This window comes from Pelodiscus sinensis, chromosome 15 (genome assembly GCF_049634645.1).
Source record: "Pelodiscus sinensis isolate JC-2024 chromosome 15, ASM4963464v1, whole genome shotgun sequence".
NCBI classification, from domain to species: Eukaryota; Metazoa; Chordata; order Testudines; family Trionychidae; genus Pelodiscus; species Pelodiscus sinensis.
The window spans coordinates 41,240,307-41,263,221 of record NC_134725.1 but is presented as its reverse complement, the minus strand read 5'-3'; the positions used below and the strand labels follow the sequence as shown (position 1 = coordinate 41,263,221).

At 50.0% G+C, this 22,915-nt stretch overlaps 1 protein-coding gene and 1 long non-coding RNA gene across 10 annotated transcripts in view; both read left to right on the top strand.

The window, feature by feature from the left end:
* TTC28 (tetratricopeptide repeat domain 28) overlaps positions 1-22,915 on the top strand; it is a 590,183-nt gene that overhangs the window by 283,427 nt on the left and 283,841 nt on the right. The window lies entirely within an intron of this gene.
* Positions 1-22,915, top strand: part of LOC142818532 (uncharacterized) — a 36,214-nt gene that overhangs the window by 8,375 nt on the left and 4,924 nt on the right. The window contains exon 1 of the long non-coding RNA XR_012896039.1: positions 1-22,896. This exon is cut by the window's left edge and continues 8,375 nt beyond it. This is a non-coding gene — a long non-coding RNA (uncharacterized LOC142818532). The remainder of the gene's footprint in view (positions 22,897-22,915) is intronic.

Below are 22,915 nucleotides of genomic sequence, written 5' to 3'. Positions count from 1 at the left end.
GGGCGTACCGGATCCCTTATCCGTCTCCCTGGTTCCGTCGTGATCTCGTGGTACGCCATGGTCATCCTCCCGGGTCGGCTCGTCAAGCTGGCTGCCGCCTGCTGTAGTACTGCCCGGAGTTGTGCCTGTTGAACATGGTTTAGTTCCCTCCCCACGGGGCTAGCCGCACAAGTGACCTCTTCCTCGCCCCAGGGTCCGAACTCGATCTCCGTACTAAGGGCTTCCGATGGGGGCTCCTCCCGGGGTACCCATCGTTTTAGCAAGTTGACATGGTACACTTGGCTCTGACGGTGTCTACCCCCTACCTGGACTTCATAGTCCACCTCCCTAATCCTCTTGGTCACCCGGTAGGGCCCCTGCCACTTGGCTAACAATTTGGATTCCCCTGCCGGCAACAGTACCAATACCGGGTCGCCCGAGCTGAAGGCCCTTAGCCGTGTCCCTGCGTTATAGTGGCGGGCCTGGGTTTCTTGGGCCTTTTTTAGGTTTTCTTATGCCCACCTGCCTATAGTCCGCATGCGGTCCCGCAACTTGATTACGTATTGGACCGCCCCCAGTGCGGTGGACGCCTGCTCTTCCCATCCCTCCCGCACCAAGTCTAGTATACCCCGCGGCCGTCAGCCGTACAATAGTTCGAACGGAGAGAACCCCACTGAGGATTGCGGTACCTCTCGTATTGCGAAGAGCAGGGGTGGCAGCAGCTTATCCCAGTCTCGTGGGTCGTCTTGGACCAGCCTCCGCAACATTGCTTTCAGGGTTTTGTTGAAACGCTCCACCAACCCATCCGTCTGGGGGTGGTAGGCTGCGGTGCGGATCTTCTTTATCTGCAGCCATTTGCACAGTTCCTTCATTAGGCGCGATACCAGATTCGTTCCCTGGTCGGTCAGGATCTCTTTTGGGAGCCCGACGCGGGCGAACATTTTCACAAGCTCGTCGGCTATCGTGGCCGCGTTGGTCTTGGGTAGGGGGACAGCTTCCGGGTAGCGGGTGGCGTAATCGACCACCACCAATATATACTGGTGCCCCCTCCGGGTCCGCTCCAAGGGCCCCACGAGGTCCAGGCCTATCCTCTCGAAGGGCTCTGATACTAGCGGCATGGGCACTAGGGCTGCTCGGGGAACCCGGGCCTCCGCCGTCCGTTGGCACTGGGGGCATGATCTACAAAAATTCTTGACGTCCTGGTATACCCCTGGCCAATAAAACCGTTGGAGCACCCGTTGCTGGGTCTTCTCGGTGCCCAAGTGCCCGGCCCAGGGGTTGTCGTGGGCCATCTCCATCACCCGCCACCGGTATGCTTTCGGGACGATTAACTGGGTTTCCTCGCCTGCTGTCCCCGGGACCCAGTAAAGCCGGTCCCCTTGGATCTCGAAGTGGGGCCCCTGTTCGCCTCGCTATTCGGTCCCCTCGCTCTCTACCTGGGGCCCCAGCGCGTTCTCCCAGGCATGTTGCAATGACGGGTCCTCCCGCTGCAAGGCTAGGAAGTCGCCTGTGTCGACCTCTAGGGTCGCCCGCGTCTCGTCCCCGTCTAACCCTTGCTGGGGCATCATCCCCTCGTCCTCCTCCTGGGTAGCCCACGCCTCCTGTGTGCCCCTCGAGTCGGTAGGGCCCCGTTCGCCTAGCAGCCGTCGCAACCCAGGCCAATCCCTGCCTAGTAACACGGGGTAGGGTAGTCGGGGCGTTACGGCTACCCGCAGCTCCCCGCCCTGGCTCCCGTCATGTAACCTCACCCGGGTCGTCGGGTACGGCCGGCTGTCCCCGTGTACGCACTTGATCCAAACCGGTGCCCCCATGTGCCCCGCTCTCCCTAGCGCGTCTCCCGCACAAGCGTCTGTCCACACCCCGAGTCCAACACGGCCTCCACTACTTCCCCGTTCAAGCGTACCTGCCTTATCATGCGGGCCCGGCTTACCTCCTGCCGTGGGCCTTTCCGGGGTCTGGGTTGGCTGTAGGTGCAGTCCATTATGGGGCAATCCCGGCGGATGTGGCCTTCCTGGCCGCATTGGTAGCACGTCGGTTTCGGCTGGACCCTCGGTACGTCCTCCACCTTCTTTCCGGCGTCGGCCCGGGGTTCCCCTTTTCCGTGGTCCTCGGTTCCGTGCCATACCGGGGCCAATCGTCGCTCCAGCCCTCGGGCTGGGGGGCTTCCAGCCGTAGGCCCCATGCTATCCCGCCCTTCCTTCCCTCTGGGGCTAGGGCCTCCCCGGCCCACCGGGTTGGTCCCCGTTCCTACCTTGCCGTGTCCTTCCGGCGTCTCGGCTGCCAAGAAGTGCTCCATGAGAGTCACAGCTTCTTCTAGGGTTCCGGGCAGGTGCCGGCGTACCCATTGTTGGCCCTCTGCGGGGAGCACTTTCAAGTACTGCTCGAGCACCACCAGGTCGGCCACCTGAGCTGCGGTCTTGGTGGATGGTTCCAGCCACCGTAACCCGGCCTCCCGAATCCGCTGGGCAACTGCCCGCGGCCGCTCCCCTGCTGCATACTTGGCCGCCCGAAACTTCTGCCTGTACGTCTCAGGGGAGATGCCCAGCTGGTCAAGGATCGCCGCCTCGACCTTGTAGTAACATAACGAGTCCCAGTCGGACAAACTCTGGTAGGCAAGCTGGGCCGGGCCGGACAGGTAGGGGGCGAGTACGGTAGCCCAGTGTTCTTGGGGCCAGCGGGCAGCCGTGGCCACCCGCTCAAAAGTTACCAGGAACGCCTCTGCGTCGTCCTCGGCCCCCAGCTTGGTGAGCCTGATGGTGAGTCGCGCTGGGCCCGCCGCGTCCTCCTCTCCTTCGTTGGTGGGTCCGATCAGTCCCGTCCCATCCTTCAGCTCCCTCACCAGCTGCTTCTGCTGCTCTCTGAACTCGGAGATTAGCTGTCGCAATGCCTCTGTCTGTTGCCTCTGGAGCTGGCGCTGGCTATCCACCAGCCATTCTACGATTTTCTCGGCATCCATGGTGCCGTTGCCTGTTTGAGATGGCAGTAAAATAGAGTGGACACAAAACCCACCACCCTCACAACCTAGGTCACAGGGGCGCAGCTGCCCACATTCTCCACCACGTGTCACGGGGTGCGGCACAGTCCGCCGCCCCCGTTCTGCTAGAAGTTAGATTGTGCACCATGCACCGCTCGCTTTCGTACCTCCTAGGCGGAGTGGGGGGTCCGGGCCCGCCCTCACTCCGGACCCCGACCCAGGGACCTAACACCGAGAGGGTGTCTCTCGGTGGTAGCAGGGGGGTTAGCACCCCAAACACACCTGCTCCTGGGATACACGACCCACCCTGGGTCCTTCTCCACTCCACTGGACGCCGCGCCGACTATCCGGCCGCCTCGTCCGGGACCTTCCCCTCCGGGACTTTTCCCCCCGAGGTCCTTCCTCCTGCTGCACTCTTTCTCTCCTCTCCCTCCGCGCCGTTCGTCCCTACCGCGTCTCCCCCTGCGTCCTTTCTACTCTCCCGGCTCTTCCGGGTTCCCCCCTTCCCCTCCGTCGTCGCGCCCGTGACGTCGTCCGTCACGTCCCTGGGGGCACCGTGATGACACGCCACGGCCTCCCCGCCCCCGCTTCCTAGACCCCCGCGCCCTGCCGCGTCTGTGCCCTCTCCTTCGGCGGCCCCGGGTGACGCTAGCGAGTGGCGGGGCGGCTCTGCCCCGTCACACTCCCTTGCACCAATTTAAGCCCATTGCTGTTTGTCCTATCCTCAGAGACTAAGGAGAACAGTTTTTCTCCCTCCTCCTTGTAACACCCTTTTAGATAATTGAAAACTGCTAACATGTCCCCATGTCCCCTCTCAGTCTTCTGTTTCCCAAACTAAACAAGCTCAATTCTTTCAGTCTTCCCTTATAGCTCATATTCTCTAGACCTTTCACCATTCTTGCTGCTCTTCTCTGGACCCTCTCCAATTTCTCCACATCTTTCATGAAATGTGGTGCCCATAACTGGACACAATATTCCAATTGAGGCCTGATCAGCGCAGAGTAGAGCAGAAGAATGACTTCTCATGTCTTGTTCACAGCACTCATCCCGGAATCGCGTTTGCTTTATTTGCAACAGCATCACATTGGTGGCTCATATTTAGCTTGTGGTCCACTCTGACCCCTAGATCCCTTTCTGCTGTACTCCTTCCTAGACAGTCGCTTCCCATTCTGTATGTATGAAACTGATTGTTCCTTCTGAAGTGAAGCACTTTGCATTTGTCCTTATTAAACTTCATCCTATTTACTCCAGACCGTTTCTCCAGTTTGTCCAGAGTGTTTTGAATTATGACCTTATCTTCCAAAGCACTTGCAACCCCTCCCAGCTTGGTATCATCTGGAAACTTAATAAGTGCACTTTTCTGCCTGTCTGCATGTTGAACTCTGCAGCTGAGCTCCTGCTCTGTCTGTTGAGCTCTCATTGAAGTGTCTCTGGGATCAGTTTACAGCTTTAATCAGAAGATCTCATGATTGGTGGGTGTATTTTAGTGTTTATGCTGGGACACTCCTTAACCCTGGAAGTAAAGCTTAAGCAATTGGTGCTATGGCCCCTCTTGAGTTAAAGACACTACCTTTAGGGGGATAGATTTATTTAAAAAGAGGAACTCTAGAGCATAGTTTCTTTGTTTATTCAGACAATGACTGAGTGAACAATGGAGTCAGATGTAAAAAGGCCTTTATATCACTTGGTGAATATATTGTGGTTTATTTACCTTTTGGCTACAAAAATGTTATTCTAACCCAAAAAACCGGGACTAAATATTTGTTGAGTGTTTCTGCAATGCCTAAACATTGAACTCCATGCATTTTTTAGTGGTAGCATGACTGAATGATCAGCATCTGCCAGGAGCCATTCCACAACTTATCTAATACATGCAGTTGGAGAAGGGAGCCTGGAAATGCTGTCATGGAGAATTTGAGTGTTGTGGGCAGCTAGAGGTGCAAACTGTAGAGTACATTTGTTTCCATCAGCAAATCAAACTAAGATAAGAAGCTTCATGTTGGAGAGGATGAGGAGCATTCCTGACGGGAGACAGTGAAGAACATTTCACCTCTCACTGCCATTTTTGTGTCAGCCCCTCTCCTTTTGAGAGGCTAAAATCCTCTAACAGCCTCAAATAGTATAGCTCTTTTACTTGAAGTAAGAAGACTGTAACATAACACACCTCCAGAAAGCTTGATTTTAAGAAACATATAAAAATGAAACTGATTCTCTCCATCATGTTAAATGCTTTAAACCTTATTTTTGGACTTTATATACTGTGCATGTTAAAGCCTTTTCAGTAATTTCTTTTTAGTTCACAAAACTACACAATAATGATGGAAACCGGAGACTTATTGTTGTGGTTTGTTTTAACAATGTGTGTTGAGTCATGTTTTCAGGTGCAAAAGGCCTTGTTTCCATTATAAGGAAATGTTGCTGTTTTTATTGGAGCTGTTCAGTGGTATCTTTTGCTGTTTTACCAGCTTATTACATTTAATGGAAGTAAATGAAGATTATGAGAGGCTACCAAATTTGTTGCAAACTGTGCTTACATTCTCTTTACTAGAGGCATGAATTTGGGCTATTTCCCAGAACCACATAGTAATTTCCCTCCAGCACAGCTCTCCCCATGCTCTATGACAATTGCCTTATGAATATGAAAATGCATAATTTGAAAAAGCGTGAGGCAGAGTGCATCATGCAACATATAATTTTTAATGTTATGATCTACTGAATGTTTATCTTTTATTTTGGTGAATGTATTACTTTTGCATGAGAAGTTAGAAATATGAAGTGTAGATATCTTTAGAATTCTAAATGTGGCAGTGGGGGCCATTAACTGATACTCTGGAAACAAAATGACCTGGTACTCGAGGTAATCTATAAATGGTTTTATTTTTCCTCTAAGCCAAAACTGTGATTGGTCCTAGAAAGACATGTGACCTTGTCAACTGGTACTGGTATCCATCTTGAATCTGATATTTTACCAATGGGATGGGGAGAGTAAACAAAGAGTTCCCATCCTAAGGAAAGTCTATTTAAGGAAGGGAAAGCAATTAAGCTGTTGTCCTTAGATGGCTTTTGAAATTGCCTGCTCACTTGAAGAGGATAAGGGGAGTAATCACTCTGCATAGCTCTTTAAAGAAGGTGAATTTATGAGCTTTCTCTGTGTAAAACTTTTACCCAGAGTAAGACAGATTTATTTGGTGTTTTGGTCCTCTTTGGGGCTGTGCTATCAGTAGCCTTGTACTACCTGAGCAGTCCTGTAACAGAGCTTGTTAAGTATCTGTGTTGCTCTTCAGTGGGTGAGAGGGATAGATAGTACCCCTACTCTATGGCTTGCCTGGGGACACCAAGCTTCTGGCCCAGCCAGAACAGTGTGGTGGGGCACAAATGAATTTGTGTTTTTCTGTTGCAAATAGTGTAATGGTTGCAGGAGACGGTCTGAAAGAGTGTTTTTTACAGTTGATATACAAACTAGTTGCATGTTCTATACAATACAGACAAAACCTGTGCTGTCAGAGGATTTAGAATTGATGAAGAGCCTGTGTTTTGTGCATATAGGAGCCACTTAAGTAATTAAGACATAAACTCTTTCTTTCAGCTCTAACTCTTCTGATTTTTCAGCACTAACTTGTTTTGACTCTTTGTGTCTTCTGAGAAACATACAGAATTCTTTTCTCTGCCATGTACTCCCATCAAATGCTAAATAGACACCTGTTTAGAGACTCATGCTAAACTCTCTGCCAGCCCACTCTCTAACCTCTCTGTTTTTACTGTGTTAATTAAATTGCTTCTGATATACAGCCTTTTTCAGTTCAGTGTTAAATATTAACTTTTTTATTTTCAAAGGAAGCTAGAAGTTCCTAGATTTAAAGGCCAGTTGATTATTGCATCTCCATTTCCTATGTTTAGAGCCCTGTGCAGATACATATGTAGTCCCTTTACTAACAGTTTTTCTGGTTATTTTCTGGGAAGACCCTGTGTGCTGCAATCCAGGCTCACAGACTACAATTCCCATGAGCCCTTGGGAAAAACAGGAAGGAAGTGACTCCTGTGTGTGAGATCTGAGTCTCTCCAGTGTGTGGAGAAAGACTCAGCAGACCGTGGACTCCTCCCTCTGTTTTGGGAGCAGAAAGGGAGCCAGGCTGCTGTGGAGGAGTTTGATCCAGTTCGGGAGCTGTTATGTGGCAGTTACAGACTGGGACAGTGAGCCTTTGGAACTGGGATCTAGCAGGCTGCTTCTCATTGCCCTGGAAGGGAGGACCTTTGGCTGTACTTGTGGCTAGAAGCTACTTTGCATCCAGAACACAGATGGCGACTGTGAGTAACTGGGCATCTTTGGAGAAATACTGCCTGGGACAGGTCTCAGAGATACAGACTAACTCTGGGTTCAAAGAGAGGCAGAGAGGCCAACCCAGTGAAGCAGAGCTGCTGCACAGCTTGGACCCATATACACCCTACCTACAGAGAATCTCCATTACAGCTGCAGTTCTTCAAGCACACCCACACAAGCAAGAGTCTGGGACTCTGAGTCCAGGGGTGTGCACACTGGGGTGGGATAAATATTGGCAGATAGATAAGTTCCTTTTACTTCTGTGTACTTTGATAATTGATGTTATTCACTGTTAATTTGTTAAAGCCTGTTTCTTTAAGTTAAGTAAAGGTTGTTCATTCCAATGCAATCTATTCGATATATATTATTTATGATTTGTAATTGTTGTTCTGGAGTTAGATCCCGTTTATTGCTGGAACAAGTTTATTCCTGGAAGCTCCCAAGGCACACCAGTGTGTACAGGGCCAGCCAGGTGGAGGCACCGCCATTGTACATTCTTTATGAGCAAGGGACTGCAGCAAGGGAGTGGATAGGTTTTCCCCAACCAAACAACATCACCACTGGGATACTCAGAATCTCCTTTTATGTCAAGACGACCAGGCACCCCAGCACACGTGTGAGTGTGATCTGCTCCAGTGTAACCCGGGGAGCAGCAAGAGGGTTACACAAAATTACCTTCTTTAAGAAAGGGGATAAAGTGGACTGTGGAAACTAACATGGTACCTCTCTCTTTGCTGTTCCAAGTGAAGTTCTGGTACAGGTCCGTACAACCAGTCTTCTGCCCCTGCCCACAGAGTGGCTTCCAACCATGTCGCAGAACTGCGGATATGATCTTCATTGTACGGCAGCAGCAAGAGAAGTCTTGGGAGCAAATCCAACCACTGTATGTGGCTTTTATTGACCTAACTAAAGCCTCTGACTCAGTGAATCACTGTGCCCTTTGAATTATTGTCCTAAAGCTGCTTCACAACATGAAAGCAGCTGTTCTGAGCAGCACTGGCTCCCGAAGTGAACCTTGCAAAGTACAAACAAGAGACAAACAGGGCTGTATCGTCACCCCAACCACAGTTACAGTCTTTATTGCAGCCGTTTTCAACCTAACTCCTGGGAAGCTCCTAGCTGACTTTGAAATCATCTACAGAATGGATGGAAAGCTGCTTAGGCTTAGCAGGCTAAAAGCTAAGAATAAGATCCTCCACCACTTCTGTGGTGGAACTTCAGTATGCAGATGTCAATTTAGTTTTTGCCCACTTTCAGAGAGATCTTCAGGCATGTTGAATGTGTTTGCTGAGGCTTGTGCATGTGTCGGTCTCACCCTCAACGTCAAGAAAATCAAAGTGCTCCATCAGTCCTCTCCAGATGAGGTACCATGTGCCCTATTGTGACGAGGCGTCGGGATTTTCCCATCTCCTGCACCCCGAAATGGCATGAACAGACTTCACCAGCCAGTAGAATGGAGGTTGTTTATTGTTCCTCCAGCACAGCGCAGCACAGATGTAATCTGGTTACAGGAACTGGGGCTAAGAGGCCTCAGTGCCCCCCTTGAGATAGGGGAGTCCCAGCCACCCTCCTCAGCTCCTTCTTCCCTGCCTTCCAGCCAGGAACTAGCTTCCCCTCTTCCAGCCCTGCCCACAGCCAGGGCAGCATTCCACCTCCCTTTGTTTCTCCCCATGGGGGGCCGCAGGTCAGACAGGTTTTTGAGTCACCTTTGCATAATGAGGTTTTCCCTGCTGGGTCTTGCTCCAGACAGCAGGGGTCACCACAGCCCAGCAAGTACCCCCACTACGTCACAGTTCTCCCCCCTCCGAGAGCGAACTGAGCAGGGTCACTCCGCTCGTGACCTGGGGAAGTTCGGGTCCCTCGCTACGGGACAGCGCGTCGGCGATGATGTTGGCGCTCCCCTTGACGTGGATCACTTCCATGTCGTGGTCCTGTAGGAGCAGGCTCCACCGCAGCTGCTTGGTGTTGGTCCCTTTCATCTGGTGTAGCCAGGTCAGGGGGCAGTGGTCGGTGAACACCATGAAACGCCGGCCAAACAGGTACGGCTGCAGCTTTTGCAGGGCCCACACCATGGCCAGGCATTCCCTCTCTACGGTCGCGTAGCTCCGCTCCCAGGGCAGCAGCTTCCTGCTCAGGTACACGATGGGGTGTCGTTCCCCTTTCTCGTCCGCCTGCATCAGCACCGCCCCCAGCCCAGTGTCCGAGGCGTCCGTAAACACGATAAAGGGCTTGTCGAAGTCTGGGTTTACCAACACTGGGGCCTTGGCCAGGGCTCCCTTCAGTGCACAGAGAGCCCTCTGGCACTGCTCCGTCCAGACCACCCTGTCTGGCCTCCCCTTCCTGCACAGCTCTGTGATCGGGGCAGTGATGGAGCTGAAGTTGGGCACAAACCTCTGGTAGTACCCCGCCATCCCAATGAAAGCCTGGACCTGCTTCTTGGTCTGGGGCACAGGCCAGTCCCGGATGGCCTCCACTTTGGCCGGCTCTGGCTTCAAGCAGCCACTCCCCACCTTATGGCCCAGGTAGGACACTTTGGCCATTCCAACCTTGCACTTCCCAGCCTTTACGGTCAGCTCAGCCGATCCAGTACCTGGCTGACCTGGGCCACGTGGTCCTCCCAGGACTGGCTGAAGACGCAGATGTCATCGATGTACGCTAGGGCACAGTTCTCCATTCCCCGCAGCAGTTGGTCCACCAGTTGCTGGAAGGTGGCCGGCGCCCCTTTGAGGCCAAAGGGCAGGACCAGGAACTCATAGAGCCCCAGCGGCGTGATGAAAGCCGATTTCAGTCTGGCCTCCTGGTCTAGCGGCACCTGCCAGTAGCCCTTGGTGAGGTCCAGGGTGGTGAGGTAGCGAGCTCCCCCCAGCTTGTCCAGGAGCTCGTCGGGCCTTGGCATCGGGTAGGCGTCGGACACCGTGATGGCGTTGAGCTTCCGGTAGTCCACGCAGAACCGGATCGACCCGTCCTTCTTGGGAACCAGCACCATGGTAGAGGCCCAGGGGCTGGAGGATGGCTGGATCACCCCCAGGGCCAACATGTCCTGGACCTCTCTCTCCAGGTCCTGGGCTGTTTTCCCTGTGACCCTGAATGGGGAGCAGCGCACCGGGGGGGTGAGTGCCCGTCTGCACCCGGTGGACAGCCAGGCTGGTGAGACCAGGCTTGTCGGAGAACAGCTGCTGGTGGGAGCGCAGCACCTCTCGGATCTCGGCCTGCTGGGCCGGGGTGAGCTGGTCCGAGAGGGAAATTGACTCCAGCAAAGAGTCCTCTCCGGTCCCAGGGAACAGGCCCACCAGGGGATCCTCCCCCTGCTCCTCCCAGGGCTTACACATGGCCAGCACCAAGTTCTCCCCGTCCCAGTACGGCTTCATCATGTTAACATGATATACCCGCTGGCCGCGCGTGCGGCCCGTCAGCTCCACCACGTAGTTCACCTCGTTCAGCTGCTTAACCACCTTGAAGGGGCCGTCCCAGGCGGCTTGCAGCTTGTTCTTCCGCACGGGGATCAGGACCATCACGTGGTCCCCAGTAGCGTAGGTGCGGGCCCGTGCATTACGGTCGTACTAGACCTTCTGCTTTCTCTGGGCCCTGCTCAGGTTCTCTCTGGCCAGGCCCATGAGCTCGGCAAGTCTTTCCCGGATTGTCAGGACGTATTCCACGACCGGCTCACCCTCTGGGGAGACCTTTCCCTCCCACTAGTCTTTCAGTAAGTCCAGGGGGCCCCTCACTCACCTCCCATATAACAGCTCGAACTTCGAGAACCCCGTAGACTACTGGGGCACTTCCCTGTATGCAAACAGCAGGTGGGGTAGGTACTTGTCCCAGTCCTGCGGGTGTTTGTGCATAAAGGTCCATAGCATCTGCTTCAGAGTCCCATTGAACCTCTCCACCAACCCGTTGGTCTGGGGGTGATACGCCGAGGCCCAGGTGTGTTGCACCCCACTCTTCTCCCACAAGCACCGGAGCAGGGCCGACATGAAGTTGGATCCCTGGTCCGTGAGAACCTCCTGGGGAAACCCCACCCTGCTGAAAATGGTCAGCAGGGCATCTGCCACCGTGTCTGCCAAGATAGAGGGCAGGGCCACGGCCTCGGGGTAGCGGGTGGCAAAGTCCACCACCACCAGGATGTATTTCTTCCCTGTCCGGGTCGCTCTGTTGAAGGGCCCCACAATATCCATCGCCACCTTCTGGAAAGGCTCCTCTATGATGGGCAGGGGTCTCAATGCAGCTTTCCTCCTGTCTTGGGCCTTCCCCACTCGTTGGCAGGAGTCGCAGGACCGGCAGTACCGCTGGACAGCTGCAAACATCCCCGACCAGTAGAATTTTTGGAGCAGCCTCAGCCGCGTGCGCCGGATCCCCTGGTGTCCCGAGAACGAGATGTCATGGGCCAGGTGTAGCAGCTTGCGGCAATACCTTTGGGGAACCACCAGCTGCCGCTGGAGCCCCCACTTCCCTACCGTCCCGGGGGAAAGCCATTCCCGGTACAGAAATCCCCTCTCCCACCGGAACTTCTCCTGGCAATCTCCTCCTAGGGGTTGAGCGGCACCCAGGTCAGCCAGGTCCCTCAGGGCCTGCAAGGAGGGATCCGCTCGCACCTCCGCCTGGAATTCAGCGGCTGGGGCTGGGACAGGGCCGTGGTTCCCCCCACTGCCTAGGTCCAACTCTAGGTCTGCTGGGATGGGGCCCTGGGCCCCCTGTTGGGGAACCTCCTCGAGTTCCGGGCCGCCAGCCCCTCGCTTGCTCTGGCTACGGGTGGTGACCAGCGTCCTGTGGGGTCCGTCTGGCCACTCCTCTAGGTCACTCCCCATTAGCATGTCGGTGGGCAAGTGCAGGTGCACCCCCACTTCCTTGGGGCCCTCCTTGGCCTCCCATTTCAGATGCACCCTGGCTACGGGTACCTGAAAGGGGGTGCTCCCTATGCCCCTCAGTGTCAGCTGAGTGTCGGGTAGCATACGGTCTGGGCCCACTATGTCGGGTCGGGCCAGCGTCACCTCCGCCCCTGTGTCCCAGAAACCCGTCACCTTCCTGCCATCCACCTCCAGGGGTACGAGGCAGTCCCTCCGTAGGGGCCGCCCTGCCCCCACCCGGTGCACGGATAAATCTGTCTCCCGAGGGTCAGACCTCCCAGGGGAGGTGCACTGAGCATCCTTCCCCCCTCCCCGAGCGGAGGTTTGCCGGCCAGCCCCTGCTTCTGGGGCAGCCTGCCCTTCCTCCCGCCCCAGCCAGTTAACCCTGGAAAGTCCCAGGTCATGGGACCTGTTCTTGCGCCTGGTGCATTGAGCCCTCTTGTGGCCTCGTTGCCCACAGCGATGGCAAGTTAGGTTCTGTGGGCCCATTCGGGTCGGCTCTGCCCGGGCCCTGGCTGGTTTTCTGGGGTATCGATGACTGGTCCTGGTCCCTGGGGCTCGCCTCAGAGGTGTCTCTCTCCGTTGCTCCGCCGAGAACCGGTCTCTGCGCGATTCTCTTTCTCTCCGGGACTCCCGTTCACACCCGGACCGGCTCTCCATGAACTCATCCGCCAGTCTCCCGGCCTCCTGGGGGTTCTCTGGTCTCCGGTCCTTGAGCCACAGCCTCAGTTTGGGTGGGCACGCTTCATAGAGCTCCTCCATCATGACCAGCTTGAGCAGCTCCTCTGCGGTCTGGGCTCTGACTCCAGACACCCACTTGCGGCAGTATTGCGCCAGGCGGGAGGCCAGGTCCACACAGGTCTCCCGTGGCCCTTTCTGTACCCCCCGGAACTTCTTCCTATACATCTCGGGGGTCAGCCCGAACTTGTGCAGCAGGGCCTCCTTGACTCGGTTGTAATCCCCTGGGGACAAGATCCTGGCCCTGTGGCTGGTCATTATCTTCCAGCTGGGCAATCAGCTGGGCCTTGGTTGCTTTCTGCACAGGCAAGCCCCTCTCTCTGCACAGCTCCACCAGCTCTGCCTTCAAGAGTCGGGCATAGGCCATCTGCCCGCTGGTCCCCTCGGTGCAGACTCACCAGTCTAGTGCTGCAGCGCCCCACGATTCCCCGGAACCGCTTCGCTCTGCCTCCAGCACGCCTGGCTCCAGGGCTCTTGCTTCTACGGCGCCTTGTCGCTTGCCGCTGGGAGCTTCATCCACGGGGTGCAGTGGATCCCACTTCTGACACCAGTGTGACGACGCGTCGGGATTTTCCCATCTCCTGCACCCCGAAATGGCATGAACAGACTTCACCAGCCAGTAGAATGGAGGTTGTTTATTGTTCCTCCAGCGCAGCACAGATGTAATCTGGTTACAGGAACTGGGGCTAAGAGGCCTCAGTGCCCCCCTTGAGATAGGGGAGTCCCAGCCCCCCTCCCCAGCTCCTTCTTCCCTGCCTTCCAGCCCGGAACTAACTTCCCCTCTTCCAGCCCTGCCCACAGCCAGGGCAGCATTCCACCTCCCTTTGTTTCTCCCCATGGGGGGCCGCAGGTCAGACAGGTTTTTTGAGTCACCTTTGCATAATGAGGTTTTCCCTGCTGGGTCTTGCTCCAGACAGCAGAGGTCACCACAGCCCAGCAAGTACCCCCACTACGTCACACCTATCTATTAAAATCAACGGAAAGGCACTGAGAATGTTGATCATTTTCTCTGCCTTGGAAATTACCTTTCATCCAAGGCAGATATTGATGTAGAAATCCAAGATCCTCTGAGCTGTGCCAGTGTGGCCTTTGCTCATTTATGGCACAGGGCTTTTGCAGATCACAACATTCCAACAGACACCAAACTTCTTGTCTATCATGCCATCATTCTCCCAACACTATTGTATGGTTCTGAAACTTGGACAACCTACACACATCGCTCCAAAGTCCTTGAGAGGTATTACCAGTACTGCTGCCGCAAGATCTTGAAGATCAACTGGGAAGATAGGCACACTAACATCAGTGTTTTGGGAGAGGCCAATGCCACCAGGATTGAGACAATAATCATCACGGATCTGGTCACATTGTTCAGGTACCAGACCATTGCCTCCCAAAATAGGTCCTCTTTTCTCAGCTGAAAGAAGGATACCATAACATGGGAGAACAGCGGAAGCATTGTAAGGACTTGCTAAAGGATAATTTAAAGAAGTGCAACATTGATGTTGACACTTGGGAAACATTCATCCAGAATCACTCAAAATGGAGACAAGTCCTATGCAATGGCTTCCTGCATTTTGAATTTGCCCACTGACAAGATCAGGAGGAGGAGAAGTGCAAGAGAAATGTGTGTGTTTGCAATATCAGCCTTATTTTTGCCAGGCTCTGTAGCTTGCTCATAGCCTGTTTCTTGCTAACTTTGGTGTATATTAGCAAGATTTGACCACTTCTTTAGTTCAAGTCTCACGTCTTAGGCTCTTTTCCTACTACAGCTGGTTTCAACCAAAAGGGTTTAGCCTTGGGACAGAAAGTCTAAAGGGACATTTTTTTGAGAATCTTTGTATTTTTATTCCTTTTAGCATTATCAAGCACTTTGTCCCTTCAATGAAGCAAGCAAGTCTTAAAGTTCTAAATAAAATTGTAGATAAACTATAGCATAATGAGTTCGAAGCAGTTCAACTGCTTACGGGAGAATGGAGTAAGTCAATGCACTTGATTTGTTATAGCTATTTAATTCTACCTGCTCAGCATTTTTGGAAGTTAATTGCAAGGAGACTTAGGGATACATTCCATAAGATGCTGAAGATACAGCTTTGCTAAAGCCTGGCACACTTTCCTCCTTGGTTACATAGCTAATGGGCACTCTGGGATAATTATGTAAGTAGGCACTCCAGTGTCCTAATTACAGTCTTCCATAGGCTTTTCCCCTCATAATTCCTCTATCCACAAAGCTTGAGAAGTTCTGTTGCTTTGAAGAGTGTGTGTGCAGACGGGAATGAAGTAGGACTTATATTTTAGTGGGTAAGGTGACATATAATAACGCACTTGCAATTTACATATACACAAAATATACTGTGCAGAGACAGAGCTAAAATTCCCAAAGCCACAATCATTGCTAGACTTTCATTCCAAATAACACCTTATATCAATGCTATGATCTGTTCTTTTGGGTCTTTTGCCATTTTATCCTTGGAGAGTCTCGTCTTTCCTTGGCTTTTCCTGCCTTAGAGGCTGGACCAGGAGCCAAATGTTTGCTGTAATGGAGCTTGGACTTGAGGCTTTGATGACTTTGTTTAAGAGGCATATGTTCACTGCGCAAGACTGCCTGAGCTAAAGCACCACCCGTCATGCTATTTAGCATCTGTATGTGTGCCAAATGATTCTGGGAGATGCCAGGCCTCATACAGTCACCAGAATTCACATTTGGAATGAACACAGAATGAACTAATTTTGTCTTTGATCTGTGCATACTGGTATGGAATTGCAGTCCAGTAGGTTACACCCCTATAAACGAGGAATTTGTCTTTATCTAATGATTTGTGTGGCTGACTTTGCCTATATTGGACTGCCTGTGAACAATGTTCTTTAAGATGAGTTTGGATAGTCCAGTTAGCTTCTACAGGTTTCTCAAGTCCTGGTGCTAGAGCCATTGTGTATATTTTGCATTCTTCCTTGTTCAGATGTTTTCCTAGCCCACACTTGGTCAAAAAGAAGCAAAGGCGGTTGTCACTGAAAGCAGGCACTGTTGCTGCAGGAGTCATTAGCTAAAATAAGACACTGGTAGCTATTTCTTAAACTAGCAATCTTTTAAAAAAAAGATCAGGCAAAGTTTAAGCCAGCTCTGCCCTCCAAACAGATGAGCAAGCATGTCCTAATGAGTCAAGGTATCTGTTTCTTGAGCAGAATGCCTAAGTGGGATCTTCAAGCAACAACTCATTCTGAGATGGTAGAGCCAAGGATTAAGTGGAAGAGGTTGGATTAATTCTCAGTTTCAGGGTTAGGGAGTTGACTCTGTAACACAATGGGGTTTATTCCCACCGTGTCCCAGTTAGATATGCTCTGCTCTGTGTAACTCTCTCATCTAAACATCTTACATGAGAGAAGACAGAACTCTTAACTATCCAGTAGTCACCTTAAAACTGACCGTCACAAATTTATAAAACAGATATGGGTCTAGTAATGATACCATAATTCCTACTGAATCTATAAGCATGATTCAAAGTCTGTCTGGTCTCTTCTAAATGCTGAGACTAAGGAAAATCAGGGTCTCTAGCTAGAGATGGTTAAGAGGTGCTTTGGTCGTGGTCTGACAGGTGAGAAGATTTCTGATGATAGGAAGCTTTTTAATGTAGAAGACAGAAGTACACGAACTGGTGGCTGGAAGCTGAAGTTAGACAAATTCAGATGATTAATAAAGTGAATTTGTAACAATGAGGATAATTAATCATTGGAGCAGCTTATCAAAGTAAGTGAAAGATTCACTGTCACTTGGAGTCTTTATAGAAGAATTGCAACTTTCTAAAATTTCTGCGTTAGGTCACTTAGAACTTACAGCTTTGATGCAAGAAAATCTCTGTTTTTTGGCTTATGTAGGAGGTCAGGCTAAATGCCTTAATGGTTCTTTCTGGTCAGACCATAGATGACTCAGTGAGCCAGGTTCACTATAGAATTCTACAAATGTTGCTTTTGTGCCAACTTTTGGCCTCATAGTCTGACAAACCTTCCTGCAGTTGGTGATTGGGGAACACACACAATTCTGAACCACTTTGTTGTCCAGTCTGCAGAAAGTGGAGGAGCTCTCCCTTGGAAGCTAATGATGGCAGCTGTGTCAAGCTGACACCAGGAGGAGAGCCAGCTGGTATGGTGTTGCAAGGGAAATATGTTGTGGAGACAGCAGTGTGTTCTATTAGCTCAGTGACTGATAAACAATTTTTATAAGAGGAGAATCTTGTAAATGGTATTTAAGTAAAGGAGGAAGCAGATAGCCCAGCCTGTCTGTCAGAAGCAGTCTTAAGCTGCTCCTATTAGTGGACTCCTCAATAATTCCCTCTAGGTTTTCTTCAGTCTTCTTATGAGCAGAAAAGGAGAAGATGGGTGGCCTTGTACTGCCTGGCACTACAGAGTAAGCCCCTCTCTTCCAGAAACACACACAAGAAGATGGGACCCAAATGCATTCTCAAGCATTGTGTTTCCTATGCTGCTCTTCTGGGTGTGGTGCTGGGCCAGCCTAGCCAACTGGGTCAGGCCTGAGAACAGACTGAAGGGTTCAATGTGAATCTTGGCTTTTTGATTTCCACTTTCAGAAGGGTAGGCTTAGGAGAATATCTCACCATATGTAGTTACTTATGAAAGGTGCAAGACAGTTGTACTGTATTTGAGTCTAATGATTTCCTCACTGTGATGGCATCTACCTGGCCATTTGAAGCCTTCAACTGGAAGAAGCAGTGATGGTTCTTTTAGGTCTGTCTAGAAAGGATGCACAGAGATAGCAAATCAGAGCCTAGCATATACAGATAAAATGAGCGGCAGGGCCAGAGGGGCAAGCAAAGGGGCTATGCTCTAACTAGCAGGGCTTGATGTGCTGATCTAATGGCCCTGGAAACAAGAGGACCTGACAACTTTAAGAGTGAAAGGAAAGGGACTGTGTGGGGCAAGGCCCAGGCAATAGCCGTAGCAAACTAGAGACAGTGGTACATGGTTGCCGTGTATAGGGTCTCTGGGTTGAGATCTGAAGTAGCGGGCAGGCCTGGGTTCTCTCCCCATCCAGTGCTCGAATGGCATAAGCCCTGGAAAGGGACACAACTAGTTTAGAAAGCCCCAGAAAGGTGCTCAACCCAAAGGATACAGATACAGGACTGAAGACCTTAGTAAGGGCAGACAGTTTTGTTGACCTCTTTGCTATTCCCAAAAGGAATTCATTCAGTTTTGATAGTGTGACGTGAGCCCCTAAAGACACACTGAGCAGGGTCAGCAACCTATAAGGGAGCACCAGACACCAGGGAAAAAAAAGACTGCAGAAAGATACCCAGCCAATAAGAACATGTAACCACCTGAAGGCAGATTGGAACCTGGGACCTCTGAAGCTTAGTGTAGGAGCTTCTATAGCTAGGAGCTATAAAGCCAGCTGGTTCTCAGCTCAGGCTGTAGAGCTCCCTTGTGCTTATCTCTCACTGTAAGTGGTCCAAGGGCTACTACAAATAAATCCATGGTACACCCACATCTGGAATACTGCATACAGATGTGGTATCCTCATCTCAAAAAAGATATACTGGCATTGGAAAAGGTTAAGAGAAGGGCAACTAAAATGATTAGGGGTTTGGAACAGGTCCTATATGAGGAGAGATTAAAGGGACTGGGACTTTTCAGCCAGGAAAAGAGGAGACTAAGGAGGGATATGATAGAGGTATATAAAATCATGAGTGGTGTGGAGAAAGTGAATAAGGAAAAATTATTTACTTGTTCCCATAATATGAGAACTAGGTGCCACCAAATGAAACTAATGGGCAGCAGATTGAAAACAAATAAAAGGAAGTTCTTCTTCACATAGCACATAATCAATCTGTGCCAGAGGAGGTTTTGAAGGCTAGGACTTTTAAAAGAGATCTAGATAAATTCATGGAGGTTAAGTCAATAGATGGCTATAAGCCATTATGGGTAAGGAATGGTGTCTCTAGCCTCTGTTTGTCAGACGGTGAAGATGGAGGGCAAGAGAGAGATCGCTTGATCATTACCTGTTCGATTCACTCCCTCTGGGACACCTGGCATTGGCCACTGTTGGCAGACAGGATACTGGGCTGGATGGACCTTTGGTCTGACCCAGTATGGCCGTTCTTATGTTCTTATGTACTTCATCAGACAGTGAACCACACCCAGCAGGCATGTGAGTGACAAACACTGAAAGCTTGAACATTCCACATCACACCCAATTACTGGCATCATCATAGTCTTACAGTGGAAACTTCTCATTAGTGTTAATAAGATGATCACTGCATGATCTAGCATATGGATCACAAGTTATGATTTGTCAATCTTTGTTAGGACTGGCAGTGTTCTCAGGAGTCTGGCTGTTTTACAGGGGTCCCCAACTCTATAGCTGAAGTTACATGGATCCTAAGCATGCCCATTATTGGGCAAGAGACATTCCTTTTCCATGTTCCTGGTCCAATATTACTTCAATTTAAGTTCCTCTTGCAGTTCATGGCATTTATCAGCCACTGCTTTACATCCATGTCAGCAGTTGATGAATTCTGGAGAGCTGTGTTACTGTATTTGCCAAGGTGAAATGCATTAGAGGTTATTTCCTGGGGGAAATTTTAACTGAAAGAAGTATGTGGAGTATGTGCATATATTCTCTTTGAGCACATTTGTCTTTTCAGGCATGGTTAGTTTATTTTTCTGATAATCCCTCAAAACCCACACAGAATGGTCAACAGCATGACAGATATGTGATTGATGGCTGTATAGTTGGAAAAATATATTCACCTGAACACTGATGTGTCCATGTTTTATTATGAATTAAACAAAAAGTTGTCACTGTTACTCCAGACAGTGTCATCGTTTGATGTTATATTTTGTTCAGAGCGTTTTCATTCTGCCTTCCCTTGTGGGTCCCCTGCCATCTGGCAGGTAGGGTATGTCATTGGTTCAGTCGCAGCATAACCAATTAGCAATTTCAGAATAGGTGTTACTGCTTTTAAAATGAGGTTTACAGAATTTGAAATAAGGCGCCTTCTTGTTTTTGCAGATACAGATAGCTTGACTCTTCTGAGAATAGATTGTGTCTCTCATTTTTAACCTTATGATTCTCCTTCTCATTTCTTACGTTAAAATTAGTGCTGAGGAAACAACAGAATGTTCCAGTAAAAAGTTAAGTTTGACTTCTTTCCAAAGAATCTAAGTCTTTTCTGGATGTACCTATTATTTGATCAGCCATATCTTGACATCTCTCAAACTCTTGCCTTTCAATAATACAGCTAGCTTCAGACCTCATAGATGTGATTGAAGAGTGGAATTAAGACACAGCAGGTTTGGCAGCATTTCTGCTAGGTCCTCGTGCTGCTCATTTCTAATTTCCTATCAATCTGGAGTTTTCATATTAAACAGGGCCCAGGGAGCTTAGGGTCCTGTTATGAAGGGGCAGAGCTTGGCAAATAAAAGATAAAGATTTGTGTTTCAATGGTAATTCTGAAAATTAAAAAAAAACAGTACACAAGAGGTTGAACCAAAAATGAAGTTTTTAGAAATATTTGACTCATTGTGCCAAATAAAAGAAAGAACTTTGTTTTACCTAAACTGAAATATCAAGTTTGTATTTCAAATATTTTGAGTTATTTAGTTTTTAGAAATAAAATTTAAATTTTGAAATGAAAAGTCATTTTGAATCAGAAAATCTAAACATTTAATATAAAAAATGTTGAAACTAAGTGTTTTGAATTTTTTTCCCAGAATTTGTAGGGTTTTTTCATTTTGACTGTAATGGGGTTGAGACTCATGGCTCTGGCATCTCCTTATGGTCTCCTTGGGAATTAGCTCTTCAGCATCAAAGCACCTTCTGCTGGCCAGTGTCTTGCCCTCAGTTACCTGTTTCCTGCACTCTGGGGTCCTCCCCGCCTAGGAAACCCCAGCCCCCTATATTTACCTTGCCCCAGTGATCCACTGCCAGTCGTCATCTAGCAAACTGTAGTCTGAAATGGCCACTAAACATTGACAAAGGGGTGTAGACCTGCTGCTTTTTGCTGCCCTGACTTCCCCTCTGCAAAGGCCTCAGCCTGGAAGTTTGCCCTGGCCCGGGCTCCCCAGCCCTGCCTGCCTTTCTTCAGCCCTGCTCTGTGTAAGGAAGCCTCTAGCTTCCCTAGCTGCCAGGTCCCGCCTTCTCCCCAGCTGGAACAAGTGTGTCTCTCCTCCATTCTAGGAGCCCTTATTTATACAGTTTCAGCTGGGCCTTAAGTGGCTGCTACCTGCAATAGCTGTAGGCTCCACAGTCTCAGCCCTCTCCCAGGACTGGGTTTAACACTTGTTAGGCCAGTGCGGGGCAGCCCTCCCATCACACTGATCCAGAAAAGTCAGTGAAATTGCTCAGGTCAAGAATCATCATGAACAGAGATATGGACAACCAAAGAGAAGTACTTGAGAAGACTAGAAGCCATTTAAATTGGATGTTTGAAGGAACATTTCCCCATCTGAAATGATGTGCTCAGGAGCAAGACCAAGATTTATAGTACTGGAGAAGAGCAGCTACAGAGGAGGCTGTGATGATATGGGCATGTGCGAAGGATGGTCATAGGGAATCCTGAAAAGGAGACATTAGAAACTAGAGTTGTGGACAGAGAAGAGGAGGATGACCAGTAGGATGACTATGTGTGAGAGGACAGAGTGACAATCAACCGAGCGCTGGATTGGCAGGTCTGGAAGAGATTGATCCGGCAACCTGACCCCAGAGCAGAAGGCTTTCTTGAGCTAGTGTAGCTCCCTGGAATGCAACCATTATGACAGATTGAGCACTCAGGCTGAGGGAAAAAGCACACATTTACATGTAACTCCTTGGCCCTCTGAGTGTGCTGCACAGAGTTCTGGCACTAAGGGTTTTGGCACGGTGGCTTTTGGGCTAGAAGGAGGCCTGCTCCCTCTTGTTCTGTATTGTGCTTTGCTCTGGAGTGATAATCTGAGAGGCTTTCAGGAGCCAGATGTGCTTTTATGTGGGCCTGAATTCTAACAATGGGAGTTTGGTTCCATTAATTTTGAGGCCATCATTTAGAAATGAAAAATCGAAGGAGCCCAACTGCTACAGCTGGAACAGTTGTTAAGTCTCCTAGTCCTCCCATGATCAGACCTATAATTTCTAGGCAGCAGTTTCAGTGCAGCCTTTGCTGCCATGGAGACACATCACAAGTGGCCATTAAACTAGCACTGAAGTGGCTGCTGTGATTCCTGTCCTCTTGTATCTGTCAGCATTTTCTGTTTCTTCCCTGCCTTGATGGACTCCGCATCTTCTCTGCTCAGGAAACAGTGTTCTATATGTTCTTCTGGCCACACAATAGTACTTTGTGCCCCAAAGAAGGCCCCTTCTCTCCTCTGCATTTCAGGGGCACTTTTTAATTACTGAAATGCAGCTCTCTTGAGTTCTCTAGTATCATCTCATTGTCACATGGAGCAGCTCCATGCTATCATATGATGTGTGAAGAAGCAGGATATCTTGGAACAACCTGTGTGTGATCTGTCTGAGAGGAAAATGGGTTATGTAGACAGCAGATCCGGATGCGACATGGTTGGTGGGAGAGAATATAGTCATTTCTGATATTCATGAGACTTACTATAATCCCACTGTATAAAATGATCTGTGTACAAACTTTGCAAAGCCAAGGGAATTCAAGGGCTTACAATAAAAGTGCTTCCGCATCTGGCCCTGCAATGCAGCTGCCCCACAGTGTAATAAGAAGAGGAATCAGGCAATATGCTTATGAACTGAGACACTGAGCGCGTGAGGCTAATTTCCTTTTTAATTTCCAAGTTTCAGTCAGTCATGACAGTTTTTAATGTTTAAATCTTTGTCTATACTTACTAGCAAATGAACAAAATCCAGAACTTCCTTGCAGGTGTTCTGCAGCAGTGAGAGTGGCAGGAATCAGAAGACAGTGGCAAAAGTGTCATAAATTGAAGTTGGCAGCTTAGAAATTATTTCTGCACCCTACAGAGGCTAAGAAAGGATGCTGTTCCTTGAAGCATCATGAATAATGAAGTGGTAACATGAAAAGTAATTTACAAGAGAGGTGGTAACATGAAAAGTAA